Genomic DNA, 18,419 nt, shown 5'->3' with positions numbered 1-18,419 from the left:
ACACCTCGCCGTTCACAGCATTACCTGTCCTCACTCAATGTGGGAACATTGGTAACGCCGGAAGAGGCGGCTTGCACTCCTTGGACCCTCTGTTCATATAACAGGGTTGGTTGACACCATGTTTATTCCTTAGCCAATCAGCTACCTCCTTTATTCTGCTCTGGGGCTAAAAGAAGGACAAGAGATGGGGACCACAGAAAAGAAACAGGGCTCCGGAGCCATGTTTATATTTTGCTCTTGCTGCTGCCTCCATAAACCCTAAGACCAAAGGCAGAAAGGGCACTGGCAGGGATACCAAATAGCAAGCAAGAGTAACCAGCACCCTCTCCGACTAACCCTAACTGAGAATATTCTATTGCCGAATTCTGTCAACTTCTACACATGCGCACTATGACCCGACATTCTACACAAGACTTCATGTGCCCTTCTCCACACGCACACTATACCCAGGGCCACTGGAATGACGTGACTGTGCGGACGCAGCAATTTTGACACAATTATAGATTTGTCACATAATCCATCATCTGCTGCATAATCTGCAGATTTTAACCAAAACAAATGTTCCTAGTTCAACCGCTTTAAAAGTTACTAAAAACGTAGTGACACACGTTGCCGTGCAGTGGAAGGCTTTTTGCAAAGGTTGACTGGTCACCTTTCTGTAATTTATTGCTGTGTTTGGGGGTTAAACTGGTACTAGTGAGTTAGAACCACTGCCCAGACAGTGTGATAAAGTTACAAATTTGCAAATAAATGACGTATTACTATCCCAAAATGTGCCATTTAATGGCACATAATTTGCCTTTTCTTGCCACATAATTTCCCCAACTCTGTCACATAATTTGGCACTCCCCTGTAGCATAATTCTAGTGGCCCTGATTATACCCCCCCCCCCCGGGAGTCTACTCCTGAGAGGCAGGTTGGTGCTCTATTAAAAATACCAGAAAAATATCCTATGGTGTTTCACTTAAGTTGAGGGAATGGGTTGGTTCTACAGATGAATGTGCATGCTTTCATAGGGCCCGATTATGAAGGTACAGTCTCTGCACTCGCGGTGGTATCTACGCACGCGGGCGGAATCTACGCCCCGCGCCCTCTCTGTAGTGCGTCATGCAGAGATTCCATTCTGAGTGTGGAGATTCCATCACGAGTGCTCAGCCTCCGCATTCGTAACTTTACTACACGTAAGTACCTTGGTGAATCGGGATCTATGTTTATTTCTATATTGTTTATCTACTCAGAAGTTTTGAGTTGTTGTCCCATCTTCGGATAGTCCCACCTCTGCTTTTACAAAAGTATTATCGAGGTGAATTCTCCTATGCTACTTTGTGCACCCTACTCACTGCCCACTTTACAGTGTAGGTTCAACAATGGGAAAAATATTGTGTTCTGCAAACAACACTATTGCACAACAGAGGGGAAAAAAAATCCACTGCTGATACTGAGCTAATAAAATGATATTTATTTATTTTCGATTTCAGTTTGGTTTTATCCAGATTTATTGTTTGCTTATCTTCTTGAAATTAATCCTTATTTAGTTTTTTTCTACCAGTTAGTATTTTTCTATATTTACTTTGCAAGTTTACACTTTTCCAGTTTTTACAAAAATATTCAAAGAAAGTCAGCTGGTTTTGAAACTTTCCTCAATACACAAATATTTTAAAACAGTTGTATAACATTGGCAGCACGACAAAAATTGAGGTGTCCAAGGATTTACTAGCACTGGAAGAAATAATGTAAATAAATTGTTATATCATCAAAATAGATAACTACAAATCTGTGTTGTGTTGAGATGCTGGACGTTAACTCTCTTGATGCCCTGTCACAATTCAAAGTATTATAATATGCAACAAAAGGGTGTTTACATTAATCTGGCATGATTGTCTAAGTATTGCAGGACAAAGTTCTTGCTTAAACTCATCATCACGGTGACAACGATACCATAACATCTGTGCAATCCCTTAAACGGAAGGTAAATTATTTCTCACGCGTTGGCATCATTTTAGTACTGGCAAAATAACAAGGCTAGGGCAAGGTTTCCCTACTGCAGTCGCACCTATACCCCCTGGGTATTCTTTAAAAATGCCTATAAGGGGTACCATTAGTAAGGTTATGGTGGCATTATATGACTGATCGAAAATGGTTTGTATAGACTATTTTTGTATGCGATGAAGGTAAACAGGTTTTAATTACAGACATAGGAGTGTGCCTAGGTACCTAAAAACTAACAGGTACTATATGTAGGGCAATACATCATTTTGGTGTGCCGTTATATATCTTATCTCTTATCTAATACATCTGATTTCTTTCTATCGGGATATGTCATAGTTATTTTATTGTTTGTCCTAATTGTAAAAGCAGCATTAATTATTCCATGCTTGTCATATTGATATAACAGAAGATATATGGTGCAGCGCGCTCTGTGAAATATAATAATTATGCATTTGTGTGTTTGTTTTTTATGTATTTTATTAAATCTTTTTTTTATAGTCAATTTTGATTATACGTGCCACAAGTATATCTGTGTAGTGGGAAAGATCTGTTTTGAAAAAAAACTGCATTATCCTGAAGAAGGTGGCTCGATACATAGAAATACCACCGAAACATGGTGACGATTAATGTGATCTTACACTTCAAGGACTTGGTGTGATTAAGATTGATTATCGACTCTTTCTTCTAATGATTAGTGATATTTGACCAGTGAATTTGGTCTAAATTGTATTTTAGGATTTGTCTTCCATTTATGATTTTAACATAAGATTTTGTTTTCATTTGAATGATCCATATTTTTATTTTATTGTGTGCAATAAATGAAATGTATATTTTTGTAACTTTGTTCTGATGTTATAATGCACAGTACGCACACTGCCCTATACTTCTTTTAATAAGTAGCTGAGGGGATTCCCTTTGCTGTAGGGTCAATTAGGACCCTCTCCCCTTGATCTAGAGGGGATGCTCTCTTTTTTGGGATTTGTGCATTATTCTCAGTGGTGATCTCTTGGAATACATTTTAGGCCATTTTTTGACACACATTGTGCCACTCTAGACAAAGACCTCCTATATGAAAATCACTCCTGGCCTTGCTCCATTATCAACAGTCCAGTCTGAACTGCCATGCCAGGTCACTTCCAGAAGGGAACACAAGCAACCCCAGACCAGTTCCAGACTACTGAGGCATCATCAGTGAGGCATAGCGTGAGTCCTGTGGCAAAGTGAACATAGAATCCACCTCAGGGCATACCTGTGCACACAAAGTTGCCATTGCAATAACAAAAACAATCAGTCATATGAAAATAAGTTCTAGTCCATTTCCATTAAGAACAGTATGTATGTTCTTATATAGCACTCGACTTACCCTTGGGCATCTCGGCGCTTGCATTGGGAACCCGTCCTGGCTTTTCCCTGTGAGATAACCCATACTGGGCATCCCCAAGGTGAAAGCCAGGCATCCCGCCGCGGGGGGGGGGGCCGTAGTGGAGATTAAGCAAGCTATTGCCCAGAGTTGCAGAGTGTGAACCCATGATTCGAGTAGGCACCGAAGTGAGAATTATCGAGTCCGTGGACACTTGGGCTCAGACCCTGCCGTGACAGGAATTGAACCCTGGTCCTGGGTCTGACCTCTGCTTCAGGGTATGCCTCCTCTAACCAGTGAGCCACACTTCTCAGGTTTGACAGTTCAATGTACCATTATATAAAGGATCGGCCTGTGCAGGTAAGAGCTGCGGGATGGGGGGCTAACAACGTAAAATGAAATTAAAAAAATTAAAAGCACGGGCTGCTCCTGATTATATGCCCTAAGGAAGTGAAGTCACATAATGTGTTTTCACTATCCATTGACATATAGTGAAAGCTGTAATGTAAATTCTCATTTGTGTACTCTGCAATGCTTTGTATACACTACTTTCTCAGTACGGGAGATGGACAGCTAAGACTGCTTTATTGACTAGACCTGCTTCTTTGCTGTTGCTGTTAAATTTAGGCTTTGCACTGACCTTGTTCCAGCTCATTGGTGTAGCGCAATATGAAGGGGTCTGTTGGAAATCGGTTTATTTATTTATTTTATTTATTTAGTGCATTTTTATAAAGAGCGATCATTACCCGAAGGTGTCAGAGTGCTGTATAATAGAACCAGTTACGTTACAAGAGAAAAGTGTTACATAATAGAACATTACAAAGATAAACAGGAGACTTAAAATGAAGGGTACACAAACACAAAATCCAACACAGCACGCATGGGTGAGTAATGTTCAAGAAAAAGTATAAATTTACAATGAAGAGCGAACTTCCTAGAGGGGCCTGAGAATGATAGTATTAGTTCTGAAAGTGGCTATGGAAGAGAAGAGATTTGAGGTCGGTCAGCTTTGAAGATCCGGGTAGAGGAGGTGGCACGGAGCAATAGGGTAAGCGAGTTCCAGATTCTCACCGCATTGCCTGAGAAGGATTGCACCATCGATCTTTCCCTTTTGAAGATGGGGGGCTCAAGCAGAAGCTTTTCCGCATTGCGAGAAGGTCGAGAGCCACCGTACAATTTCAATTTATTCGCCGGGTACCGAGGGGCGGACGTGTGTAAGGCTTTGTGTGTGATGCAGGCAGTTTTGTAAATAGATCTTGCCTTGATCGGAAGCCATCGAAGAGAGGACAGGATAGGAGTGACGTGGTCGTTTTGTTTTAATCCTGAAATGAAGCGAGCTGCTGAATGGAGGATGGATTTGAGAGAGGAGATGTTGGATTTGGGTAGGCCCGTCAGAAGAGAATTGCAATAATCCAACCTTGAGAGAACCAGAGATTGTACCAAGGTTTTTAAGTCTTTCTCCGGGAAGAACAGATGGATCCCCCATAGAAGGAGCAACTGGTAATGTGCGTTCTTTTTTTGTTTTTTAAGTTTCTCTTTTTTTTAAACTCTGTTTATTTAACTTAGAGAAACCTTGGTCATGTGATACAGTTCTGCACCTTACATTTTCTATCTGCACCAGTTTTAACACATGTCAGTACATAATTTCGAACTTAGCGGGTAATGTTACAATACATGCAATGCAATTCTTAAACTGTACAGTGATCTTCTGGGTCCGAGACGATCAGTGGTTCACACAACCCCCCTCGGTATACATTCCATTTAGTCCAGATAGCTAACCATTTTTTGGGACAGCCCCGTGCAACATATACATTTTTCTCGCGAATCATACACCAGTCCATGTCTTCTTTCCATTTCTTTAACGTAGGCGAGGCAGCGGCCCCCCGTAACTGCGCTATGTTGCGCTTGGCAACCGTCTGTCCAAGTGTGACCTATATCCTCCCCTTCACATTTAAATCTGTGGGCTCCCAAATGTTCAGAAGGCATCTCTTGGCCTCCGGCATCAATGTCACCCCCCACACCGAACTCATTACTCTCAGGATATTACTCCAATAGATTTGGACCAAGGGGCACTCCCAGTGCATGTGTAGGAATTCGCCCGGCATTCCGCATCCTCTCCGGCATAGCCCGTCCACACTCCTCCCCATGCGAATCATTTGTGTCCCCGAGAGATAGACCCTATGTAGAATTTTTAACTGTACCAGTTTTAACTTCGCAGAGATAGCAACTTCTTTGGGTGAGGAAAGTGCCTCCTGCCACTCCTCATCGTCTACTTCTAGGCCATCCCTCACCCATTTCTCCCTGAGTGTTGTGAGGGGATCGGGGGTGTGGTGGATAAGCTTTTTGTACGTGAGGGATATGCATTTATCTGGTAGGTGCCCATCCAGCAGTCTGTCCTCAAGCGGGGACGTCTTAGGTAAATTCATGTCAGGCTGGATGTTGGCCTGAAGAGCATGGCGAATCTGTGCATATCGGAAGTGTTCTGATGCTGCCATGTCGTATGTTTGCTGTAGTGCAGCAAACGTCACCACCCCATCCCGCCCCCACAGTTCCCTAATGTACGAAATACCGATGAGGTCCCATTTGTTGAACCCTTTGGTGCGCCCCAGAGTCCCCAACTGTTCCTTATCCCAAAGGGGGGTGGCCAATGTGAGTTTATTGGCCCATCCCAGGGCTTTATTGGCCACGTGCCATATCTGGACTGCGTGCTTAGTGTGGCCTGTGAGCGTGTACCTAGTGGGTCTGGAATTAAGCGACCTCCTGAAGTCACCACCCGGCAGCAACCACCTGTCCATCCCGTAGGCAGGGTCATCACCACTCCCGTACTGGCATTGGTTAATCGCAGCCAGTTGCGCTGCCCAGTAGTACTTCCGAATGTCTGGTAGGGCAATACCCCCATCATACCACCCCAACGTGAGCTTTCCCAGAGCTATTCGAGGTCTACCATCCCATAGTAGGTCTCTCTGCAAGGATTCAACCTCTTTAAAGAAGGCCTGCGGCACCATGTCCGGATAGTTCTGGAGGGCATACAAGAATCTAGGCAGTGCCATCATTTTGAACAACGCCGCTCTCCCAAGCCGGGACAGGGGCAACTTCTTCCAGACATCTACATCCCTTCGGAGCCTCTGCAATGGAGGTACCAGGTTTCGGTCATATCGTTTCTTGACATCAGCTGTTATGTATATACCGAGATAACGGAAGCCGTCCTCCGCCACCTGAATCGTGCAGTCTCTTGGGAGGGGGGAGGGGCGATCCATGGAGCATGTAGATTTGTGATTTGCTCCAATTAATACGTAAACCTGAGTTTCTTCCGAAACTAGCAAAAATATCTAGTACCACTCGTAAGGAACGCGCAGGGGAGGAAAGATAAATGAGGATATCATCTGCGTACAATGAGATCCTGTCTTCACATCCCTCCGTCCAACGGAGTCCGTGGATGGCTACATCCCTGCGTATCCAGGCCGCGAGTGGTTCAAGGGAGAGAGCGAATAACAACGGCGACAGAGGGCAACCCTGTCTTGTTCCTCTACCAAGCGCGAATACTTCTGACATTTTGTTGTTAACCGATACCTTTGCTAGCGGTTCAGCGTATAAGAGGCGCACCCAGCCTATAAACTTGGGCCCGAAACCTAGCTTTTTGAGCACTGCAAATAGGTAAGCCCATTCGAGGGTAGGGCTGTGTTGCCCTAAATGAAGCCCGATTGGTCAGGGTGTACTAGTTTGGTTATAATAGTCCGGAGCCTGTTGGCTAACATTTTGGCCAGAATTTTCGGTTCCGCATTAAGAAGTGATATTGGCCTATACGACGTACATTCAGCCCTCGGTTTTCCCGGTTTGGGAATTGCCACGAGTGTGGCAATGCGCTGATCTCGTGGTAACGTACCTCTCTTCTTACTATCGTTGTACATGGCTTTCAGATATGGCACTATCCTATCTGGCTTAAGCTTGTACAATTCAATAGGGAGGCCATTGGGTCCTAGCGCCTTACCCACCTTAAGGTCACCTATTGCTTTAGTTAGTTCCTCCGACGTGAAATCTTCCTCCATCTGGTCATGTTCGCGGTCTGTAAGGGTGGGCAGTTTAATGTCCGCTAGGAATTTGGTAGAGTCGTCCTCCGTGAGATCAGACTGACTCTGGTACACCTTCTCAAAATGTAAGGCAAGTTCTCGCACTGTTGTGCGGCTCGGTGAAGATTATACCCGGCGCATTCCTAATTTCTGGTACCACTCTCTGCTCTCTTTCTTTCTTATCCAGCCACGCTATAAGTTTGCCCGCCTTATCACCTTGGTCGTAGATACGCCCATCCCTGTCGCGAGCAAGGGTTTTCGCCGCGTCCGTGGCAATGGCGTTATATTCTGCTGCTCTGAGTTGCAATTGATGGGATATATCATCGTCAGGGTCGTGTCCAATTTTATCCTCTAACTTCATGCTTTAGCGCTCAATATCCGTCATCTGTTTGTCTTTTTCCTTACGCCTACCCGCTATGACCGAGACAGCCTGTCCCCTAAGGACTGTCTTGAATGCCTCCCATAGTGTGGATGGCGAATCCACCGTGCCCTCGTTGTCTACAAAATATTGGTCAATTACTTTCACCAGTATTGTTCTGGTCTCTGGGCCCTTAAGGTGCCAAGGATTTATTGGTGCCAAGCCCGCGACTCTCTTGTCCCCTATCATCAGATGGACCCATATTGATGAGTGGTCCGAGATACCTCTAGGTAGGTGCCGAATTTCCGTCGTGTTCATGTCCATCTGTACCGGGGAGAGAACATAGTCGAGTCTAGATAGGGTACCATGTGCCCCTGACAAGAAGGTATACCCTCTACTAGTGGGATGGTGTTTCCTCCAGAGATGGACAAGGCCAAAGGCATCAAGGAATTGAGGGAGCCATTGCTGCCCCATTCCTATATCCCGTGGAGGGTGCCTATCCCATTCCCCTGATACCACGGAGTTAAAATCTCCTCCAATCACGAGGTGTCCCGTAGGTAAGCCTAATAAAAAGGCGCCCAGGTCCTTAAATGATTGCGCTTGCAACCCGGGCGGGATGTACGCTGTCATCAGAATGAGTGTTCGGCCCTCCCACTGTCCCTCTACTGCGGCATACCTCCCCAACGGATCCGCCCATGTGCGCTGAACCGCATAGGGGAGATTGTGGCGCACCAGGATCCCAACTCCTCTGGACCCTGTCGTTAACCCCGCATGCGTCACCATTTTATAGCCCCACCTGTTGAGCGCTCTACATGTGTTTCCCATTAAGTGTGTTTCTTGTAACAATGTGACGTTCGGGGAGTGTCGTTTAAGGTATTGCAGCACTATACTTCTTTTAATTTTGTCCCCCAACCCGTTGACGTTCCAGTTAATTATTTTAAGACTTTTATCCCACTGCATAGTTAGCTTGGGAACAGTTATTACGGGCCCATTCACCCATCAAGTAGACTGAACGTGTGACTGATGCTGTGCGTTTGTTTGACCAACAATAACCCCCGCTGCCTCCCTCCCCCCACCGTCCTCAACAACGTAAAAAAAAAAAACCCAAACATACAATCTCTGATGTACCCGCCCCCCTCCCTGCTACCCTGCCACGTAGGTTCAAAACTACCCACATCCCCAACCAGCAGAGTGCCTATCGCCCAATGTTGAACAACTGTGCCTCGGGGAAGTGGACAGTAGCCGACTCCTGCCGCAGGAGCCCCTCCCCCGTATTAAACTGTATGGTTGCCATATACGGGATCAAGAGCTGCTACCATGCACTCTTACAGTGTCTGTTCCCCCAGTAAGTGGGGCCTCCCCGCAGTATTGCTTGCCTCTGGCACCGGGCAATATACTTGTAGCTCCCCGCATTTAAAAGAAACAAGGAAAGGTTGGATTGCGAGTGCCTGTAAACACAGACCCACCCCCTGTTTGCCCGGTAGGGTATCACCCCCCCCCCCATTGTACATTACGGTTTTGCAGTCTTCACCAGAGCGGAAAGCAGCAGTCCTATGTTTCTGAGTCTTGGTTTAGCGGCGCCCGGACCGGGCTGCCGGACCTCGATTTCCATTCTCGATCCGTGGGTAGTCCGCGAGTCACACTGCCTCCCGAAGGTACTTCCCTGCGAGTCTCAGGCTCCGTCTGTCTTGCGGCGTACCTGGGGCGCTTCCTCCGGTCTGCCTTCCTCTCTAGCCAGTCCTGCACCTCCTGAGGGCTGGTGAAAAAGAGTGAAGTGTCGTCCACAAGGATCTTAAGCTTCGCCGGGAAAAACATCATGTATCTGATCCCGCGTTGCCGCAGGGTGGCCTTCACCCCTTCGAAGGATCGCCGCTCCTGTTGGACCTTTAGAGTGAAGTCCGGGAAAAACCGGATAGTTGCATTTTCGTATTGCATATCTCCTTTGATCCTTGCGGCCTGTAGGATTGCGTCCCGGTCTCTATAGTTCAGGATTTTGGTAATGATCGTTCTGGGAGCCGCCCCCAGTTTCGGTTTCGGGAGTAATGCTCTGTGCGCCCGCTCCACCGTTAAAAGAGAGGAGAGTCTTTTGGGCTTGAGGTGGTTTAGTATGAGGTCCTCCAGAAAGAGGTCTACACTCGGCCCTTCCAGTCCCTCCGGGACCCCCACCACTCTGATGTTGCTGCGTCGGGCCCTCCCTTCTTGGTCCTCGAGCTTCGCCGCCATTTGGCGATGTTGGTGCGTTAAGACGTTTATTCTTTCTTCCAGTCGGTTCGTGGTCGTCTGGAGGTCAGTGACGTTCGATTCCGTTTCCTTGACCCGTTCTGTTGTTTTCTGCATATCAGCCCTCATAAGGTTCATTTCTATGGACATCTTGTCCATTTTTGTTTCGAGGGTGGTTACCAGCCCCGTGATGGCCGCCATGATGGACTGGAGCGACGGTTCCGTCTCCTCCTGTCGGCTATCCAGCCCTTCTTCAGATGTTTGGGACGCTTTAGGAATCGCATAGTTGTCCAGTTTGTTGGATTGGACAGCGGCTCTGTTTTTAGGCCTCATGATGGTGCGACGGCCGCCGGCCGGCTGCCTCCCGCGCCCCTACCACACCAGGTCACTTCAGGGCCCCTGAAGGGCGGTCTCGCGGTCGATCGGTCGCTTAGGCTGCGCTCTGGCCCTGCTTATCCTGTTGCGGTGTAGTTGGTGGGGTCGCTATCCCGTCTCGGTTTGCCTTACTGTTGGCCCTTGAATGGCGGTCGCCTTGCCTCGTCCGGTCACGCCGTCGCCGCTCCGAATGGGCTCCAAGCATAGTTCTCTACCACGCGTCCGCCACCCGGTCCGGCCGCCTGATGAGGATCTCTTTCTGGGGGGCGGGGGGGTCAGGCCCGTCTGCCCCAGCACCGCGCCGAGCGGCCCACCACCTGCGCCTCTGCCGCCCACGAAATGGGCTACCCGCTGCGCCTCAGTGCCCTCTGATCACCGTCACGCCACTGTCCGTTCGGGCCACGAGAAGGGCCCCCGGCGGCTATCACGCTCCCGCGCCTTGCTCCCACCTCCGTGCAGTCTGCCAAACAGCTACAAAGGAGTCCTGATCAGGTCTTCATCTGTGTGCCTATTCCCGGTCAGGGTGAGCTCGTTATTACCGGGTTCCAGCGTTCCCCAACCGGTCCAGTGCCTCCTTGATGCGCCCTGGTCTGAGTCGCATTTGAGTCCTCCAGCCACGTATCGCGTGGTCCTAGGCACGGGTCCCGAAGGGCAGGGGGAGGGGCCCCGGGTCTTCCACCCCGTTATGCTGCTACTCACTGCTAGGTTGATGGAGGAGCAGACGCTCGCGTCGCAGACCTCAGTCCGGTCCCGGCCTCCTACCGCCGATGTCACCAAGGCTCCTCCGCTTCCACCGTGTTATTTCTCCCCGCTCCGCAGTCACTATCGCCAGTCCGCACATCTGGAGCGCCTCAATTCGCTGTCCGATCTGTCTTGTGGGGGCTGGGGGGGTCTGCGGGGCACCACCGACCCTGCCACCGTCACCTCTAGGCAGCGCGATCACGAGGTCCGCTTCACCCCAATCAAGGTCTTCTCAGCCGCTGCGCATGGCGGTGGTCTCGGCAGCGCCCACAGATCCCGGCTCTCCTCTCTTGAACTTTCCACTACCTCTGGCTGAGCAGCACGCCGTCTTCGCGCTCACGCCGCCGAGAGCGAGCCTCGTCCGATCCCGGGTGCCGCCGGCCGCGAATTTCACCATTTCCTGCATGCTTCGGTACCGGAGCCAATAACTTTTTCGGGGGTTACCGGGCGTCCTGGTGTTCTCCAACGTCGGTTCGGGCACTCTGCTCCCATTTGGCCGGATTGTAAGCGGATTTTTCGGGTTTCGGAGTCTCAGCTCTGGCGGAGCTCCGGAGCTAGGCAGCCATTACAGTCGGCGCCAAGCCACGCCCCCGGTAATGTGCGTTCTTAGCAATAGAGTTGATGTGGGAGATTAGGTTGAGTCTTTTGTCAAGAATGACACCTAGGGATTTAGCGCTGTCGACAATGATGGGTTTGTTGTTGAGTAGGTTTAGCGGATCCATCCAAGATTGAACAGGAGGAGATGTGAAAGAGGTAGAAAGGAGGAGGAATTCAGTTTTGGTGGGATTTAGAATGAGTTGGGTGAGCTAAAATCCAGTTGTGAATAGAGTTGAGAGTAGAGTTGAGTAGTGAGAGATCGTGTGCGGAAGACACCTTGAGGTAGATTTGAGTGTCATTCGCATAAAGGTGGTAATGGATCCCAGATTTGCTTAGGAGGTTCCCTAATAGTTCCAGGTAGAGATTAAACAAAGTGGGTGCCAGGATAGAACCTTGAGGGACGCCTTGACCTACAGCCAATGGAGATGAAAGACTGTTCGCTATCTTGATCATTTGGGATCTGCCTGAGAGGAAAGAGGCAAACCATTTAAGCACTGTGACATCCAATCCCATTCTCTGATGAAGAGTGTTGAGGAGGGTGCTATGATTAACAGTGTCAAAGGCTGCTGAGAGGTCTAAGAAGAATCAGAAGACACGATTCCCCAGAGTCGAGTATATGCAGCGCATCATCAATCACTTGCAGCAGGGCTGTTATAGTGCTGCAATTTTGGATGAAGCCAGACTGGAAAACGTCAAGGGGGTAGTTGGTGGGGTGAAACCCTACTCAGGCAGCAACCAAATTACCTGTGCTTAAACCTCTGGTAGCTTGGCACAGAGCAGGCACACTTATCTTAGAGACAATGTTTAAAGTATTTATGCAGCATTTCAAACAGTTATAAAGTGAAAACAAAAAAAGAAGAAAAATCTCACACCAAATTAGAAAGATAGAGTAAAAACGAATAAATTATTTGAGACAAAAACAATAAAAATCCAATTAGTAGGATCAGAGCTATGCAAGTTCAACATTTTAAGTAAAAATACTTCCTAGAGTGCAAAGCGCCAAGTATGGGTATCTGGTTGTGTCGGACTAGGACAGAGTCACAAGTTCAGGCCGACCACAATGGAGTGCAGGCCAGAGACAGGGTCTAAGTTAGGTCAGCTGAAAACAAAATACTTTAAGTCCTGATTGTGGAGCGTTGCAAGATCCTGCGTTGAGGATGCATTGCACAGCAGCAGTTCCAAGGAGCTGCAAGGCTGTGATGAGAGGTCCTGCGTCGTTGGTGAGGATGCCCTCGACAGGAGGCTTCGATGTCAAGTCCGTTGTCGAAGACACATTGTGCACCGCCGATTCCAAAGAAGCTGTGATGTGGAGTCCTATGTTGTCGCCGAGTATTGCATCGACGAGGGACTTGAGAATTGCGAAGAACTGTATCAAGGATGCGTTTCACAGCTACGGCTTCAAGGACACTTCGGACTGTGATGCAATACCTGCATCAGACATGCATCGCACAACGGCGGTTCCAAAGCCGAGCTGCCAGAAGATGTGTTGCGCTGTGTTGGTTCTGCCCACAGGACCACAGCTGGTTTGGAAGATCATCTTCAGGTCCACATCCAAAGGTCTAGAACTGGGGTGGCACCACTGGGGAGGGGGGCAAAACTCACAGCAGACTCAGTCCAGGTTCTGAGTTAAAGGTGGTTGGAGCCTTTTCTTTCCCTAGGCTCCAATCAGGAGGCCAACCAACACGCCCTTGGAGTCACTCTGGTGGTCCTAAGATCAAGGTGTAGGTCCAGTTCTTTCACTCAGGCAGGATGGCAGCAGAGCAGCAGGGCAACAGAATAGCAGTCCTTCTTGGAGAGCAGCACAGCAGTCCTTCTGAGTCCCCCACAGGTCCAGAGCTGTACTGAAATGTTGGGTCTGAGGGTCTAATATTTCTACCTGTTGCCCACTTTGAATTAGAAGGTTCTGGAGGTTTCCACCCCTAGACGCGTTTGTAATTTCCTGCCACTCTGCCCTGGCTCCATGTTCTCTGGGGGTCACAATAGACTAGTGTCAAACCCTTTATGAGTATCCTCAAGCATACCCTTTGTGATGGGAAAGTGGGGTAGGGGACAGCTCTTCCCCCCATTGCGTTAGAGCTGGCCCACCCTGCCAACACCTATGCTCCTCCATCTCACTGTCTGTGAGAAATATACCAAGACCTACTGGCAGCTACACCTATTCATGTGACCCAGGAAACAGGTTGCTGGCACCAAATGATTAGGACAAGAAAATACCAACTTTATAAAAGTGGCATTTCTAGAATTGTGACTTAACATCTGACTTTACCATCATATAGGGCTTTAAATTACAATTCTCTAAACAGCAAACTTGACATGACTACCTGCTCCCAATTATAATTATAACTTATAAAATGTAATAATTTAAACTATGTTATCCTATTGGACGAAGGAAGTTATTACAGTAATGTAAAATGGATTCTGGAGTTTTTCCCTAGCAGGACATATGGCCTAACGGCTAGAGCGGTTGACCTCAGAGCTGGGGAACTGCGTTCGAGTCTCAGCAGGGACGCGCAAAATCCTGTGAGTCTAGGCAAATCACTTAATCTCCCCGTGCCTAACACTAACAAAAAAATAATAATAATAAATGCGTCTGTCTGTTTGGTGCTTGTTAGACCCGGCCTCGTAGCATAGCCATCCCTGTCCCCGCACCACATAACCTGACCCATGCACCTCACGCAGCCCCCAAGCCCACGGCATAGCCGATCCTTCCCACCAGAACCCACACACACCCGACCCGGACTTCCCCGTCCGTGGCCTTCCTCCTTTCAGCCACACCGGGCCCGCGTGCCCACTTCATGCACCATGATGGCCGCCCGGCCCCAGCGCGACCCTGGCCTAGAGGCGCCACTCCGGCTGTGGGACATCGCGCTCCCATTGGGATGAGAGAGGGAGGAGCAGTTTCCATCGCACCTCTGAGCTCCCCTGGGAAGGTGGGTTTCGATCGGCCCGCCGGCCTCCCCGAGGGCTGGCTCCACGCCTGCTGGGTGTCTGGGACTCCTCCCGACCCGGCCCTGAAAGGATCAAAAGACAATGGCAGGAAACCCCGACAAGCGACCCCCAGGTGACGAGACCCCTGCCTGCACAGACTCCGGACATCAAAGAGGAGTTGTCCTATAACAAGGGGTGCTCTGGGACTATCCGGCAGATTCGCCTTTGGAAACACCTGAGCCCTGCTGAGTGACTCGCGGCTGCCTGAAGATCGTAAGACCTCCGAACTTGTGCTTGAGCCCTGCTGAGTGACTCGCGGCTCCCTGAAGATCGTAAGACCTCTGAACTTGTGCTTGAGCCCTGCTGAGTGACTCGCGGCTCCCTGAAGATCGTAAGACCTCCGACTTGTGCTTGAGCCCTGCTGAGTGACTCGCGGCTCCCACAGACTCTCTTGGTCCCGCCGGACCCCGACGACGACAAGCGTATCCCCCAGCTCGAGGATTGTGAGCTGTGCTCCGGGTACGCCCCTGCATTTGATCCAGATCCCCAAAGACTGTCCCGCTACCTCCTACCCCTCCCGAGACTCTGTGAGCCCGCGCTCCACTTGTATATATTTGCCTTGCTGATCATAAAGATCCTACAACTCCGATCTGATAAAGATTTGTTCTTAAGAACTCCCGGTGTGGTGTCTCTTTGTCGTGTGGTGCAGAGTGTACGATCCTAGATACGAGATTCCTCCCCTGAGGAGTCTCCCGCCAGTGCCCGGCTACGATACCTTGAGGGTTGACCTCAGGCTAGGCAGTGCCCCTCCGGGCCCCTCTGAGGTCGCCTTCTAACATTGGTGGCAAGCGACGGGATTCGGGCCCATAATCTAGAGATCGTACCGTGAACGGCTGACGCACTACCGACAAAGATGGCAGAAGGAAACGCCGTGGTTCTCACAGAAAACGACACCAGTACCGTGTTCCAGGCGGAACAACTGGAGGAGTACACACACAGAGAACTGAAGCAATTCTGCAAAGAACTCAAAATCGCTACCACTGGTCTCAACACCAAAGAAGATATGCAGAAGGCACTGAAAGCTTGGGTGGATTCTGGAGCCCCCCGCCCAGAAGGAGCGGTGGAGCCCCACAACAAAGCTGGACCCTCCCAAGGAGAACGCAGCAGCAACCAAGTGCGAAGCTTCGTACCAGACGGGGGCCTATCCCCGGAGGAACTCGCAGACAGAGAAAGAAGTCGCCATCACAAACTCGAATTAGCCAAACTCAAAATCGAGGGCGAGTTGAAATTAGCCGAGAAAAAGCTAGCAGTGGAACAGATGCGAGTGCAAGGAGAACTAGAAGAGAAGAAACTCCAACGGGAACACGAAGGAAGGAGACTTCAACTGGAGCATGAACACAGCTTGAAGGAAATGGAGCTAAAAGCAAAAAGCGAAGAAGCGCGGCCCCCGGGGAACCGAGAGGCGGCCTCCCCGGCGGAGCAGAAGGTCCACATCCCTAAGGATGTGGTCAAAGAATATTACAAAAACGATGACATTCAACAGTGGTTCAGGGCATACGAGGTCGCCATGACCTCCCATCAAGTCCCGCAGAAGGATTGGGGGGCCGGGTTGTGGGGACGATTCCTGAGCGAGGGGAGAGACACCCTGCTCGACCTACCAACCTCCATGCAGACCTCCTACAACCACATGAAAGAGGCCCTCCTCACAAGGTACGGCCTCACCCCGGAGATGTACCGCCAGCGGTTCTGGGACTGCAGGAAGATCCCAGGCACCACCTGGGTGGAGTATGTAAACTTCTTCAGCCGCGCATTCGATGGGTGGATCAAGGGCAGCAAGGTAACCACCCTAGAAGAACTAACCGACCTTATGTTGTGGGAACACCTGGCTGCGAACTGCTTTGTGGAACTGCGCCAGCATCTGCTCGATAGCAAGCTCACGGATCCGAGAAAGCTGGCTGTCGAGGCGGATCGCTGGACCAACACCCGGGTCTCCCGGGGCCCTGTAGGAGAGTACCCCCGAGCCAGTCAGGGGCCACCCCGCCAGAGAGGGGGGGGAACCAGGGAGGGCAGAGAGAGTCCCAGTCCAGTCCCCCGAAAACCCAACCTCCGCCTTTCCCGGCACCCCCACCAGCTGTATCCGGCCCCGCCATGAGACGGGGGCACCGGGTGACCATCACTTGTTTCCGTTGTCAGAAGCCCGGGCATTACGCCAACGACCCTGAATGCCCCATGGCCCCACACATCACCCAGGCAGCACCCCTCGCTAGACAGATAGCCAATGTAGCACTGGGGGAGGAGGTTGAGGAGACCGTAGAGTGGGAACCCGCAGCCATGGCCCTAGTATCCTTAGGAGACAGAGAAATGGTCCCTGGAAGCCTCCTGCGCTCCAACACGAAGAAATATGGGCAGCTCGTAACGATCAATGGCCACCAAGTAGAAGCCCTTCGTGACACCGGGGTCAGCATCACCGGTGTCCTCAGTCATTTGGTCAACGAAGACCAGGTCCTCCCCAACGTCTTTTGCCCGGTCATTTCCGCTGACAATACGGAAAGTCTCTGTAAGGTAGCCCTGGTGCCTTTTGAATGGGGAGGGGTGGTCGGTAAACTGAAAGTCGCAGGAGAACCTCCCAGCCAGTCGACTGTCTCCTGGGGAACGACCTGGAAAGTTCCCCCTGGAAACAAGTCGAGCGCAAGACCCACCTAGGGATGATGGGTCTCCCTGAGTGGGTGTGCGCCACCACCCGATCCATGGCAGCCCGACTGACCCCCCTTGGGGAAGTCAACGACGCCCCGACCACTGAAGACAGGATGGTCCCCGCCGAGGGTCCCCACATCCCCCCGCAAGGAGGGTCGGTCGCCAGTGACGAAACCCCACCTTCCGACTCCGCACAGGTCACCGAGTTAGGCGATCTGCCCGAGTTGGCCCAGTGGCGCCACAAGGGGGGCCCCTCCCGAGAGGAGTTCTGCCGAGAGCAGGCTACCTGTCCTTCCCTGGTCGGGCCCCGGCAACAGGCAGAGGCCCAGGCCGCGGGCGACCAAACTGGAACGCACCGGGTTTATTGGGAGAATGACCTTTTGTACAGCGAGCAGAAGTCGGTGGAGCTAGGATCCGCCCGGGTGCTGGTGGTACCCCTACGCTTCCGAGACCACCTCCTGGGCTTGGCCCACGACGTTCCCCTCGCAGGCCACTTGGGCCAGGACAAAACCTACAGTCGCCTCGTGACTCACTTCTACTGGCCCAGAATGAAAGCAGATGTAGAAGCCCACTGCAAGTCCTGTCCCACGTGCCAGGCTAGTGGGAAGAGCGGAGGAAAGCGCAAGGCTCCCCTCCAACCCTTCCCTGTCATCAGTTCCCCTTTTGAACGTGTCGGGATCGACATCGTGGGGCCTCTGGACCCCCCAACCTCCCAAGGGCACCGCTTTATCCTCGTCCTGGTGGATCATGCCACCCGATACCCTGAAGCCATACCCCTGCGCACCGTCACAGCCCTCGTGGTGGGCCGGGCGTTGATGGGAATCTTTTCCCGTATGGGTTTTCCCCGCGAGGTCGTGAGCGATCGCGGTACGAACTTCATCTCCAGATACATGACGTCCTTGTGGCAACAATGCGGAGTGTCCTATAAGTTCACCACCCCGTACCACCCCCAAGGAAACGGCCTGGTAGAGCGGTTTAACCGGACTCTGAAAGGGATGATCGCGGGCCTGGAAGAGCCCCTCCGGCGTAAGTGGGACGTCCTGCTCCCCTGCCTCCTGTTCGCCTACCGGGAAGTTCCCCAGAAATCCTT

The sequence above is a fragment of the Triturus cristatus genome, chromosome 5_2, assembly GCF_964204655.1.
Source record: "Triturus cristatus chromosome 5_2, aTriCri1.1, whole genome shotgun sequence".
NCBI lineage: Eukaryota > Metazoa > Chordata > Amphibia > Caudata > Salamandridae > Triturus > Triturus cristatus.
Note: the sequence above shows the minus strand (reverse complement) of the source record.